This window comes from Antedon mediterranea, chromosome 10 (genome assembly GCF_964355755.1).
Source record: "Antedon mediterranea chromosome 10, ecAntMedi1.1, whole genome shotgun sequence".
NCBI lineage: Eukaryota > Metazoa > Echinodermata > Crinoidea > Comatulida > Antedonidae > Antedon > Antedon mediterranea.
Genome location: NC_092679.1, coordinates 21,439,288 through 21,451,234, shown reverse-complemented (window position 1 = coordinate 21,451,234; position 11,947 = coordinate 21,439,288). Strand labels below are relative to the sequence as shown.

At 33.7% G+C, this 11,947-nt stretch overlaps 1 long non-coding RNA gene across 1 annotated transcript; it reads right to left on the bottom strand.

Annotated features, from left to right (window-relative positions):
* Positions 1-3,188: 3,188 nt before the first annotated feature.
* Positions 3,189-4,382, bottom strand: LOC140059995 (uncharacterized). The gene is made up of 3 exons (XR_011847270.1): positions 3,988-4,382; positions 3,509-3,617; positions 3,189-3,369 (listed from the first exon to the last, which is right to left on the bottom strand). It is a non-coding gene; the product is annotated as an uncharacterized lncRNA (long non-coding RNA).
* Between the last annotated feature and the right edge of the window lie 7,565 nt (positions 4,383-11,947).

Below are 11,947 nucleotides of genomic sequence, written 5' to 3'. Positions count from 1 at the left end.
TGCTTACTTTTATTTGTTTTATTTGGTTGGTAATTTGGTACAGCGGTATCGTTTGTGACAGATTAAATCTAATGATGAAATAGATTAGTTATTCCGACAATGTAGTAATTACAATTTAATGTAGATGGGAACAAAAACCTGTTTTATATTTAACTAAAGTTAGATTAAAATCCCTTAAACTGATAAACGAATGAACCCCACCCAACTCCCCTCCCCCATGCTGGTCACGCAAAGTACTGTCATAAATTGAACATCTGCCACAATTCACAAAATATCTTTCAAAGATAAGGAAGTCAGTTCGTCCCTCTAAATCACAACATTTAGACCTTCTGGTTTACTTGAAATAGTGATAGTAAACTCTTTTGTAATTTACCGGAGAACTCCTCTATTAGATCAGGTGTCAGTTTAATTCAAACTCTTTCCACGTTTCTTCCTCCCTCCTCTGTACGAGGATGTATGGTGACATCGGGGGTGGTGGTGGTTGTGGTGGTGACGATTTGGCGATTTAAAATTGCTACTGGTGGTAAATTAGGCCATTGTTGTCTGCTCTCCATCTCCACGTCTTCATTTTCCTTTTTTCTACCATAAATTTTCTGGTCATATTATGGCAATGATAATGATAATGTGATTCAAATATGATGGTGGCGATGTTCATTTCAGTGATATTATTATGACGGTCGTTATAATGATTATTATGATATGATCATGTGATTATGTGATAAGTAACGAAGTTCTTCATCTTCTGTATATGTGTTTAGATGGTATTTTGGTTGATAATAACACGGAAATATTTATTAATAATAACAATCTATAATACAAATAATACTATAAACATTCGATTGGTAGGTCTAATAGCAACATTTCAAATTCAAATTATAAAAGTGCGTACAGGAGAGTGCTGTGTAGGGCAGTAACTATTCTGTCTGACAAACAATATTACGTGTGTCTGAATGTGTATTAATTGTTATTGTATTTTACAAACCATAGTTAGACAGAATGGTAATGTGTCGGACGGCGTCCCGTAGCGCGTGTGTGTCTCTCAGCTCTGAATCTTCCACTTGTATTATTGTAAACTATGTCCATTTATTGATTGCAGACGACCATTTAATCAAATTGATTTAATTGAGATTATTATTATTATTATATTATATTATTATAGTGTGAGTGAGTGGCCGAGCGGTTAAGATAGTGGAACCGTAATTACGTAGCCATAACATCGGCAGGGGTTCGAGGCTCACTCACTCCATGGTTCTGGTGGTAGAACGAGTCTTCTCGGATAAGGACTATAAACCGTAGGTACAGTGTACACATCTAGCTCGTGTGCACTTTAAAGAACCTAGTACATCTTTCGAGACGAGTAGGGGGTTACCCCGGTGTATTAGTACATCACAGCCACTGATCACCAACTGGGCCCTCTGGGAGACCAGTCTTTGACTGAAGAGGTTACCCAATATAAATGTAAATTTAAAAAAAAAATTACATTTTTTTAATAGTAAATACGTTTGCGGTAGACTTGCATCAAAATGTTTCCAAAATGAATTAATGTATGGTTGACCATACTTTCCTTTTTGAAACACAAGGTGTACGATGCAAACCCCAAGCTTACTAGTTTGTATTCGCTATAAAAACCTTTAAACAATATTGCGTTACTTTGTTGCGCAACATTTCTATCCATGTTATCAATTAAAACAAATGACGTACATTGTCACAGGATGCATTCTTTATAATATGATAATCTATTGATTATCAGTATTGTTATCGATAAGATAGTTCAACTCGGTTCAAAATTAATTTCAATGAGGTGTTTTATTGTATTGCACAATATTTTCTATCGATGTTATCAATTTAACCAAATGGCGCTGTCTCAAATACTATGATGGGAAGGAATTTGGAGAAATAACGCCACCACCATTATATAAAGTTTTTTAATTGTGGCACTATTGCTCCCAAATCCTTCCCATCATGCATTGTTTAATGACGTTTCTTGCGAAATCAAGCTAATTACGATAAACTAGTATGGCACTATCTCATATTGTTTTTATTGTGTAAATGTATTAATTAGCAGTATTGTTCAACACAGTTCAATATCCAAAGAGATACGTTAAACAAGGGAAGAGTGAGGTTTGTTAATCGAACTCTTCCCTGATTAAACCAGGGAAGAGTTAATTCTTCCCTGATTAAACCAACATATAAATATTTAGATATTTTTTCAAAGTAATTGAACAACTTGCTCATCTGCTCATTTGTTAACTTTTACTTTCTAAAGTTTGATTCCACAATACCACGTGACTCACCATAGCACGTGACAAACAAAATAAGTAGACATTACAAAAAGCATCCAGTTTCTTAATGTTATTTATTTCAAGCACATACCTATTACACCAAATTAGAAAATAACCTCAATAACAAGACTATTTTATAATCCTACAGTATTTATAAGAAAAAAATCAATGTTTCAATTTGCTTTAAATGACGTCACAATAATGACGTCAATTAGTAAAATTACACAAAGGAAAATATCTAATGAGAATTAATAACTCTATTGTACTTAATTCACTTTCCCAATCACGAAACAACTATATACCATATACCTACACTTTGTTTTGTTTAACCTTCATATCCAACCTTAAATAGTTGACAATAGTCTATATTTAGAGATATGAAGGGAATTTTATAAGTGGTTTATGCAGAGCATAAGATCTGCTCTATTTTGAGACGATAAAGACTATTCTAACAATTAGTAGTTACAGTATTTAAGCGTAAACTAAACCAACAACAAAAACCTCTAATAGTTATTCGTTCACATCTCTTCCATGTGGTTTTCCAGATTCTGGTAAGAATATTTATGCTTCTTTAAGCCTGTAAACAAGGTGACACACCCTATTGCCAAGACAACCAAACTGAGAACCATCAAAGTCGATGGAAGAGTGGGAATTTGTCCGTTCGATTTTGACTCTGAAAAACAAACAGTTTATTTTTTAGCTTTAATTGCGTTGTACAAAACACAAAAAAGATACAGTAAAGATTGTATTATTGTGGAAATGCTGTACACCTAGATTTTCTAAATGTCAATACACACTTGTTAACATAGAAGCCTCGTCTATAGAGTTATTTTATATTTACTCTAACAGTCTGATAACATCACACAAATAATAATCGGACAGAATATATATTTTGTATACCTTGAGCATCAAGAACAATTTCAGAGTTTTCGTCTGGTCTTTTTAGCACCAAAGGTCCAAGTTCAATCGAAATGCTGTCAGACAATTTATTGGGTAGATTGACGTCACGGCGTTGTCGTTGGTTACAGTTACTGGAGCATCTCCAATCACTCTCATTGCAGATGGAAAGTTGACAATGAACGAAAACCTGTATTAAATTTTAACGAGAAAAAGTTTTTAAACGTATTTAAGTTTCAGGATCGGATCTACGCACCAGATTGTACAATTATTGCTAATATTCTGAAAATGGTACTTGGTATATGATTTTTAAAATTTAATTTTCGTACCGTTGAGTATTCGCCGCTGAAACCAAACGTTTCAAATGAAAAGAACGCCCGGGAAAAGTCTCCAGAAGTTGATTTTCCATCGAAACTAACTGTCGAATCTACACTACAACTACATAGAGAAAAGACAATTAATCTAGTTAAGAAATACAAAATTATGCTTAATAAATATGCTAAAACAAACATTTTATAGTATACCTCTTCTAGAATTGAAACCACAACTGCACAACACCGAGAGTTAAGCTTTTAACAATTAATCGTAAAAAACAGTTAAACAGTTATAACCAGGCAGACCCAGGTAAAACCAGTTATAACCAGGTAAAACCAGTTATAACCAGGTAAAACCAGTTATAACCAGGTAGAAATAACTACAGTAGGTAGAACCAGTTATAACCAGATAAACCCATAACCAGGTAGAACCTATTTACTATATAAGATTATCAGTATAGTAGTAGGCCTACCACACTATACTGACTAGTTACCTGTTTTTAATTTATTCATAGTTAGGCTGAGCATCAGGGTCTGGGTTTGGTGTGGCTTTGCAAGAATCGACAAACAGAACCATATCATTACTAAAAGTCTTCACACTCGCACCAACAAACACTTTACTTCCTAGCTCCAGTTCGATTGGATACTGCCATCTCGGGTATGGGGTAGAATAACTGCTGTCTGTATACAGCTCTATTGCGAATGTAAAGTTGTCATGTTCGCGTTTTAGGAAATCTTTTTCTATTCCAACTGGGTCAAAACTAACGGATGAGTGACCTGTATTTTTTAGTTCACACTCGACGGTTATGCGACTGTCGTCTTTCCTGTAAATCCTGGAAACACCTTCGTTCGAAACAATTACTTGGTTTTGATAAGTTGTTGAGGACAATGTCGACTAAAAAGAAATAATAAGAAATGGAGAAAGAGATAACAAGATGTAGTATAATAAACAATCGTTTGTTACCTTTATTGTTGTTTGACATTGATCGTATCTAGTATATAAATACAGCCAATACATGCCGTTACGATACGTGTATCCCATCGTGCCACACGTCGGGTCGATAAAGTGTGCGGTACTATTACTTCCAAGTGAAGCCGCATCAAGGTAAACTGTCATGTATGAATTACTGCATACAACATCTGAAAAGAAAAATTTGGATGAAATGTAAAAGTTGATTATTATATGTAACAAATTAGAATAAAATATAACTTACGACATTGACTACCTATCGTCCAGCTTAAGGATCATGTCTAGCCAGATTTTTTTTCAGTTCAGAAGCTGTTTTTACCTCCACAATAAATTACTTATAATTTATAAGTCCAATTCTTAATTTATTCCATATCAACACGTACCGTACCGATTCCCAGAAAAACGTTTCAATTATATCAAATAAGTGTATGAATTAAATCATTTTAAATTAATTAGTCTTCGGTTAAACTCACCAGTTTCTATCCATTCTGGTAGAGTTGTAGGCGAGGCTGTACTTGGTGATTGATCTGGAAATAGTATCAAATGATGAGTAATAATAATAATAAATGAAATATACGAACATAATAATTGGATTAAGTATACAGTATATCACATCCGTTGAACATTACAATCAAGAAAAACCTACCTGTTGTTCTATCCCATTCAGTAACCACATCTGTAGCTGAAGGTTCATCTATAGGCAAGAAATGTTTTTTATATGTATAGTGAGCATGTTCTTTTTGAAAAAAAACGACGGTTTTATGCAAATAGACTGATTGAAATACAGATTAATAATAAATTAAAGAACATTTTATAAAGCCATTTACATACTTTAATTAATTAATTAAGAAGATTTTCAATCAAAATATCTTTCATAGTTAATACTTAAATCTAAATAGGGACTCATACCTGGATAATCTGAGCATGCGCCTTCGGTAATATAGATATCGTCAACAGCAACCATTTGTGTACCATATATTCTGCCCATAATTAAGAAGTAAGCATTGTAGTTATTGGCAGTGTTGATAGTAACATTGGCAGGCTTCCATCGTTGACTGTAATCATCATAAATCGTTAGCCTTCTATATCCTCCGAAACTAGAATACTCATTGACAGCAATGTATTGACTGGAATGTCCACTCATATAGTAATAGAATCTAAGACACGCTTCATCCCATCTGTCTGGTAGATATGGACTTTTAAGATAGCCATATTGGTATCCACTGTAACCGTAGCTGTTTGCAATATAGATGTAGTAATCATCTGAAAATTAAAACAAATGACAGTGAAGGAAATTGATGTTTCTGATTTTCTCTATTCCCTTAATCTTATAACAATTAATGACATTAATTAATATTTAATCTTTAATTTATCTGATAGACCTATTTGTTGACAAAATCAGAAGAAATATTATTATTGTTTGACTAACCAAACAGGAGAGGTTTATCTGATTAATATGTTATACCTGATCCCGAGTAACGGCTTCCTATATCGTTGTTGTTACCATCATATCGTTCAGAGGATCTCCTCCATAGATCGTAACCATAATAATCAGTCCAACCAGAATAGCCATCGTTGAAATCAGAACAAAAACCATCTGAGAATTGAAACAAATATTACAGATGATAAAGGGTAAAAAAACACACACTCTAACATTTACTTCGGAACGATTCCTTATTCAATGATTTTTACATCGTTATTCTATCGATATCACAAAATTCGTTCGCTTCTGTCTAAAAGTTCCCAAAGCACACCTCTTTTCTTTCTTCTTTTCCTATGATACTGAAAATAAATCTAGATACATACCGATAATCGGATGCTTTAACAAGGAAGTGATTTTTGGAACATTTCATAAATATGATCGACTTTACCATTTTGATTCAAATTATCTATGATATTAATCCAACAACCAGAATTAGTTGGAGAGCAAGGGTAAAAAACGACAGTTCTTGACACAACATCGGTCCTGTGTCCAATCGGACATACGCCATGTCAATGCAAATGAAATAATACACATTTAACTCCAATATGAATAATAATAACCTACCTGGGGCTTCAGATATATACACCTCAGCCTGAAATCCTTTCTCTACCACACTACCATCTGTGGTGAAGACTATCTTAATTGTGTTGTTTGTAGATATTGTTAATGATGGCGTACTGGAACCACTGAATCTACCAATCATTTCTCCGTCACTGTAAATAGTCACATAATCGTAGCTGTGCTCAAGATCAAAATCGTAGAATTCAACAGAGAGCAAACTTCCAACATGAGTAGTAAATGTCCATTCGATGTACTGGTTGTTTCCATATTGGTTTGGATATCCAGGCGATATTATGATTTGGGTTTCATTTCCACAAAGAAATGTTTCGGTTACATTTGACTGTGAAGGAGCTAAAAAGAGAATCATCGTTATCTGTTTATTATTGTACTTTACATCTTACAAAGTAGATTAAATTATTTAATTTTTAAGTAATGTATATGCAATTGATTTGTCACATGAGGGATGGGCGTAGGTATGAATGCAAATTAGCAAGTTGATTGAAATTCGAGGATATACTCTTTTCTAGGTTATAAAGGAAGGCGGATACAGATTAGGTACGTTTCCTACTCTGACTCTATCATTGTGGACAACCCCTCCAGTAGTTGAATATAACACCAGTAGTATGACCCAGTAGCCATTTAGCTATGACAAATTACCACTGGTTGTCTCCTGGTTATAGTTAGGTAATGTTACAGGCCATTCTGTAAAAACAAATAGAAAAATACATTACGGAAATTTTAAAATGGAACATTGGGAATATACTCAATCATTTACCGGTTAAAACAACTGGGTCGTAGACGCCTTGGTTGTAGGATGGACATGTGGAATTAAGAGTAACTTGTCTCCAATGACCAGTACTATTACTTTTACATTATTTATCAGCAACAAAACGTCACATGCGTTTTGTGTGTTATTGTATTAAGTCCTTTCCTGTACTGTGATAATCTGTAGTGGTTGGTATTTATATATATCTGTAAGAGCCATGATCGAAACTAATAGTTATTCTTTGTTTCAAGATAGTTTACAATTTTACTACAGTATTTTACACATTTTGAATTTGGGTTTCATTTCCACAGAGAAATGTTTCGGTCACATTTGCCTGTGAAGGGCCTAGAAAGAGAATGTGTTCATTATTATACATCTCGCGTATTATAAATGGGTCAATTTAAAGTCTTTGGGAGTTGAATTGTAATTTTGTCCTTAGACAAAATCCTGACATGTGACGGGACCCTTGGAGTGGTAGCCAAGCATCATAACCACCAAGTTACAACTCCACTTATTGTAGGTATACAAATAAAATAATAACACAAATATTAATAGTAATAATACTAAACTATACTATTTAACATTTATAATTGACATGATCGGATTTCGATGACATTATTATGCATTATTTTCAGATTATACTATAAAAGGTGCGTCTTGTGTTATCATTAAGAATCCGCCATTGTAGATACGGTTTGTGATAAAGTGAGATTTAGACGATTAAGTAACTCCTGTTGCCATTGTGGCCTTCAGTGTTATCATTGTAACAATCAGTGAATGACTTCATATTCGTAAAATATTCATTTTTGCTTAGGATTTTCTTCATAACACACAGGGCCCCGTAGCCCGTTAACTATGCTAAATTTACCACTTTTTGTCTCCATGTTATAGTTTGGTGTTGTCACAGACCATTCTGAAAAAGGCAATATCAGAGAAAATATTCATAACATTACAAGACAAAACAGAAATGCAAATAGACTGGGTCCTTCATTTTGGGATTGACACCTACTCGACTTCAATGAAACCAGCACGAGAGACATAATGCTAACTATCGGCAAGGGTTACGCGCTTTTTGTGTCCCTTCGTACATGTGTCAGATTATAAATGAGTTATATCCTTACCTGTTGATATACCTGTAATGGGATAATCTGTAGAGTTTGGCATTGTAGTGAATGGTATACCACCTGTAAGAGTCATCAAATCTAATAGTTATTCTTTAATATTTATGTTATACAAATTCGAAAAAAATATTATAAAACGTCATACATAAAGAGAGAGATAGAGAGAGGGAGAGAGAGGGGGGAGAGAGAGAGGAGGAGAGGAGGAGAGAGGGAGAGAGAGAGAGAGAGAGAGGGGGGGGGGGGGGGAGAGAGGGGGGGGGGAGGTATTATGTCAGTATAGCTACAATAATGAGACTAGTTCATGACAAATTAATTTGATTGTAGAGTTCTAAAAGAGTATTTTATTCAAGATACAGTAATAGTGTACATTTGAGGTTGCGGACTTTCGGGCAAAATAGCAAGCATTTGGATTTGGTTTCATTAAAAGTAATATTATGGTCACTAGCAAAACAGAGTCCAATTGGTATTGTTTGCATAAACAAGATGGTTACTAGAGTACAGCAGTAACATTGTGAAAACACTAGTAGTAACATTTTAAACTACTGTAGTGAAAGTGTAGTAGAACAAATTCACCTAGTGGAAAATTGGCTTTATAAACTATTGAAGAGAGGACTGAAAGCTTCAAATACATTACATTAATAATCATAATCATATACAACTAAACTAAAACTAACATGTTTTTACTTACCACCAATGTAAATATCATCAATTGCAATATCACCAGTATATGAACTTCCTGCAATGCCTTTGAATACGATGTAGTTGTCGCCATAACCATTGTGCGAGAATTGTAGTGTACCAGAGTAAAGCCACGAGTTTCCTTTGTTACCAGTTCTTGACCATAGCAATTCGTCACCCCAGTTTGATGTTCTGTAAACGTTGAGTGTTCCAATGGTTGAGCCGTACATGTGATAGTAAAATGATAAGGATAAACCTTGCCTTTCTGGTATCCTTGGACTTCTTAGGCGAGCTGAATCTCCATTAATTCTTGGAGATGTTTCAATATAAACATAATAATCAGCTATGTGTAAAAGTAAACAAATAAACTGTGTTATTCTAATATCAAGTAATGTTTGCCAAAACGTCAACACTTTTTACTTGGCCCTTAATCACATGGTGTACCACAATACTAATGGACACCATGTAAACATTGTAGTTCTTCTAACTTACATGCATAACCAGAATGACCGTTTGCTGGTCCAGTGTTCGTCGATCCCGTAAAACCAGAGTGAAGTGACCAATCAAAATCATCACCATATTCTTGAGTCCATCCATCAAAGCCATACTGGAAATTTGTTTGTATATCAGCATCAGCGTTAACTACAATAAAACAATAAGATAAAATAGTTGTGTACCTTTGTGAAGACTCTATTCCAACCAGCCATTACAGATAAATATCAAAATTATGATATTTATTTTACATTAGGCCTGGTAAATATATAACAACAAGTGTCTACTTAGAGATTATAAGCAACAAGTGTTACGAGAAAATGGGAAATTGTAAACTAATATTACTCGATAATAACCGTGCTTTAAAAAAAAGCGATGTACGTTTAAACAATGTTCACCAACAGTAGTATAGGAAAATGATAATGATGACGATGATGACGATGTTACAAAATGTAACTAAAATAATACCTTCTGTTGTGTACATTGGTGTCCAATACGCTAAAATAAAATAATTGACAGGTTTATATGAGTTTACAATAGTTTCTTGGACCGCTTTTATTTTCAAGATGTGGAATCTATTAGCTTCAGGTTAAAACGCATTTGATTGTTTCTTAATTTTTGAATGTAACGAAATATAGGGTTTTTAATAGTTAAAAAAAAACCATTCACTTCTCATTCACAATTATAACAATATACTGTTTGTTTCTGTATCTATATAAAAAATTATGCTTAATTCTGACATAGGCAATGGAAAAACCTCGGGAAAGATCTCCGCCTTGAATACTTACCTCATCTATCTTAGATGTACCGCGAAACGTAGATTTGATGGACGTTAGTTCTCACAATTACGATATTGTTCCATACATCTCTTTTAGGGAGATATCATGGATGGTTTTAAAACGAAATGCTAGAGGGGAAGCGAGCTCACCCTCTAGTCAATAGTTAATAGCAATTGACAATGGATATTTTTTTTATTTCAAGTCATGAAAAGGATAAGATAGAGTAACATTGTCGAAATAATTAATAAACAAATAATATGCAAAATTACATACATGGCACAATACGAAAATAATTTGTAATAACGTGTAACTGTTACAAAAATACACACAAATTGAAATTATAAGCCTCAGATTAACACAGCGAATCTTACCTGTAGCGTAGCACGCACAGCAGAGCCAAAGCACCGCACAGTAAAACATGTCCACTCTCATTTCGATGGTAGTGTTAAATACTTTGGAATTACGAATGTAAAATAAAACTATAAGCTTTAATTTATACTGTCTTTTGTAAGATAAGGATGGATTAGTGATTTTGTATAATATTTTTCTGAAAGATATAATTGGTCAATCATTTTATTTTATCTTATACGGGAACAAAAACCTGTTTTCAATCTAATAACTAATGTTAGATTAGGTGTATTAATATTATAATATTAAATAAATTGACAAAATGATGGCGATATGATGTCTATGATATTGCCCATCTGTTACAATTCACATGAAGTTGGAAAAACCTGAACATTTCCTCTAAATATGGTCGTTAAAAGTTAAGTTATTCATCCTTAAATATAGTATAAAAATTTTCTTTTTTGTTGATCTAATAGATCGAAAGCACTAACTAGAGAAAGGTCACTCCGAGAATCCATACTTTCGCCTACTGTAAAATTCCGCTACATAAGATTTCTCCGGAAAAGAAAATGTGTATAGGACCTCTATATTTTGTTTTATTCTTGTGTCGTAATGCTGTGGGTAGGCTATTTTCACTTCAACCATGTGTATGCGAGTTCGGTGTTATGGTTATCCAACAATAGTTTCAGCTGACTAACAATAGAACAGCAACGCCAAAAACAAACTGGTGAATTTGAAAAGAAATAGGTTTTTTAAAACTACTCGTATCAAACATCCTGTACATTCAATCAAATTATGTTTTAAAATTACAAATCACAAATTATAACTCTTGCCTCTTGTACAAAAATGAAGTTTTTTGGACAAGTAGTTCTCGTGAAAATGCAGTTTCAGTTTACTTATAACTTTAAGACTGTTTGCCGGCTTTTGAAAATTGTCTCCTTATCTTTTAACACTTGCAGATCTGAAAATAATATTAAAAAGTGGTCCAGAATTGGGACCGTGGTCCGGATTTCCTCCAAAATGTAATGGAGTGGTCCTTGACCACATATCTATCTGTATTTTTATTTTGCTAAATACATTTTGAGTAATCCTGTTAACAAACAAATAGACACACGCGATCGACTACATATGCCTGTTGATATTGGTTACAGTCTGGTCAATACGTCACATCTGTGTTTTTATTGTCATCGTCATCTCTGTTTATTGTACATCTAAGAGATAAAAGAGAATAAACAACGGTGAACATAACCTCTTAT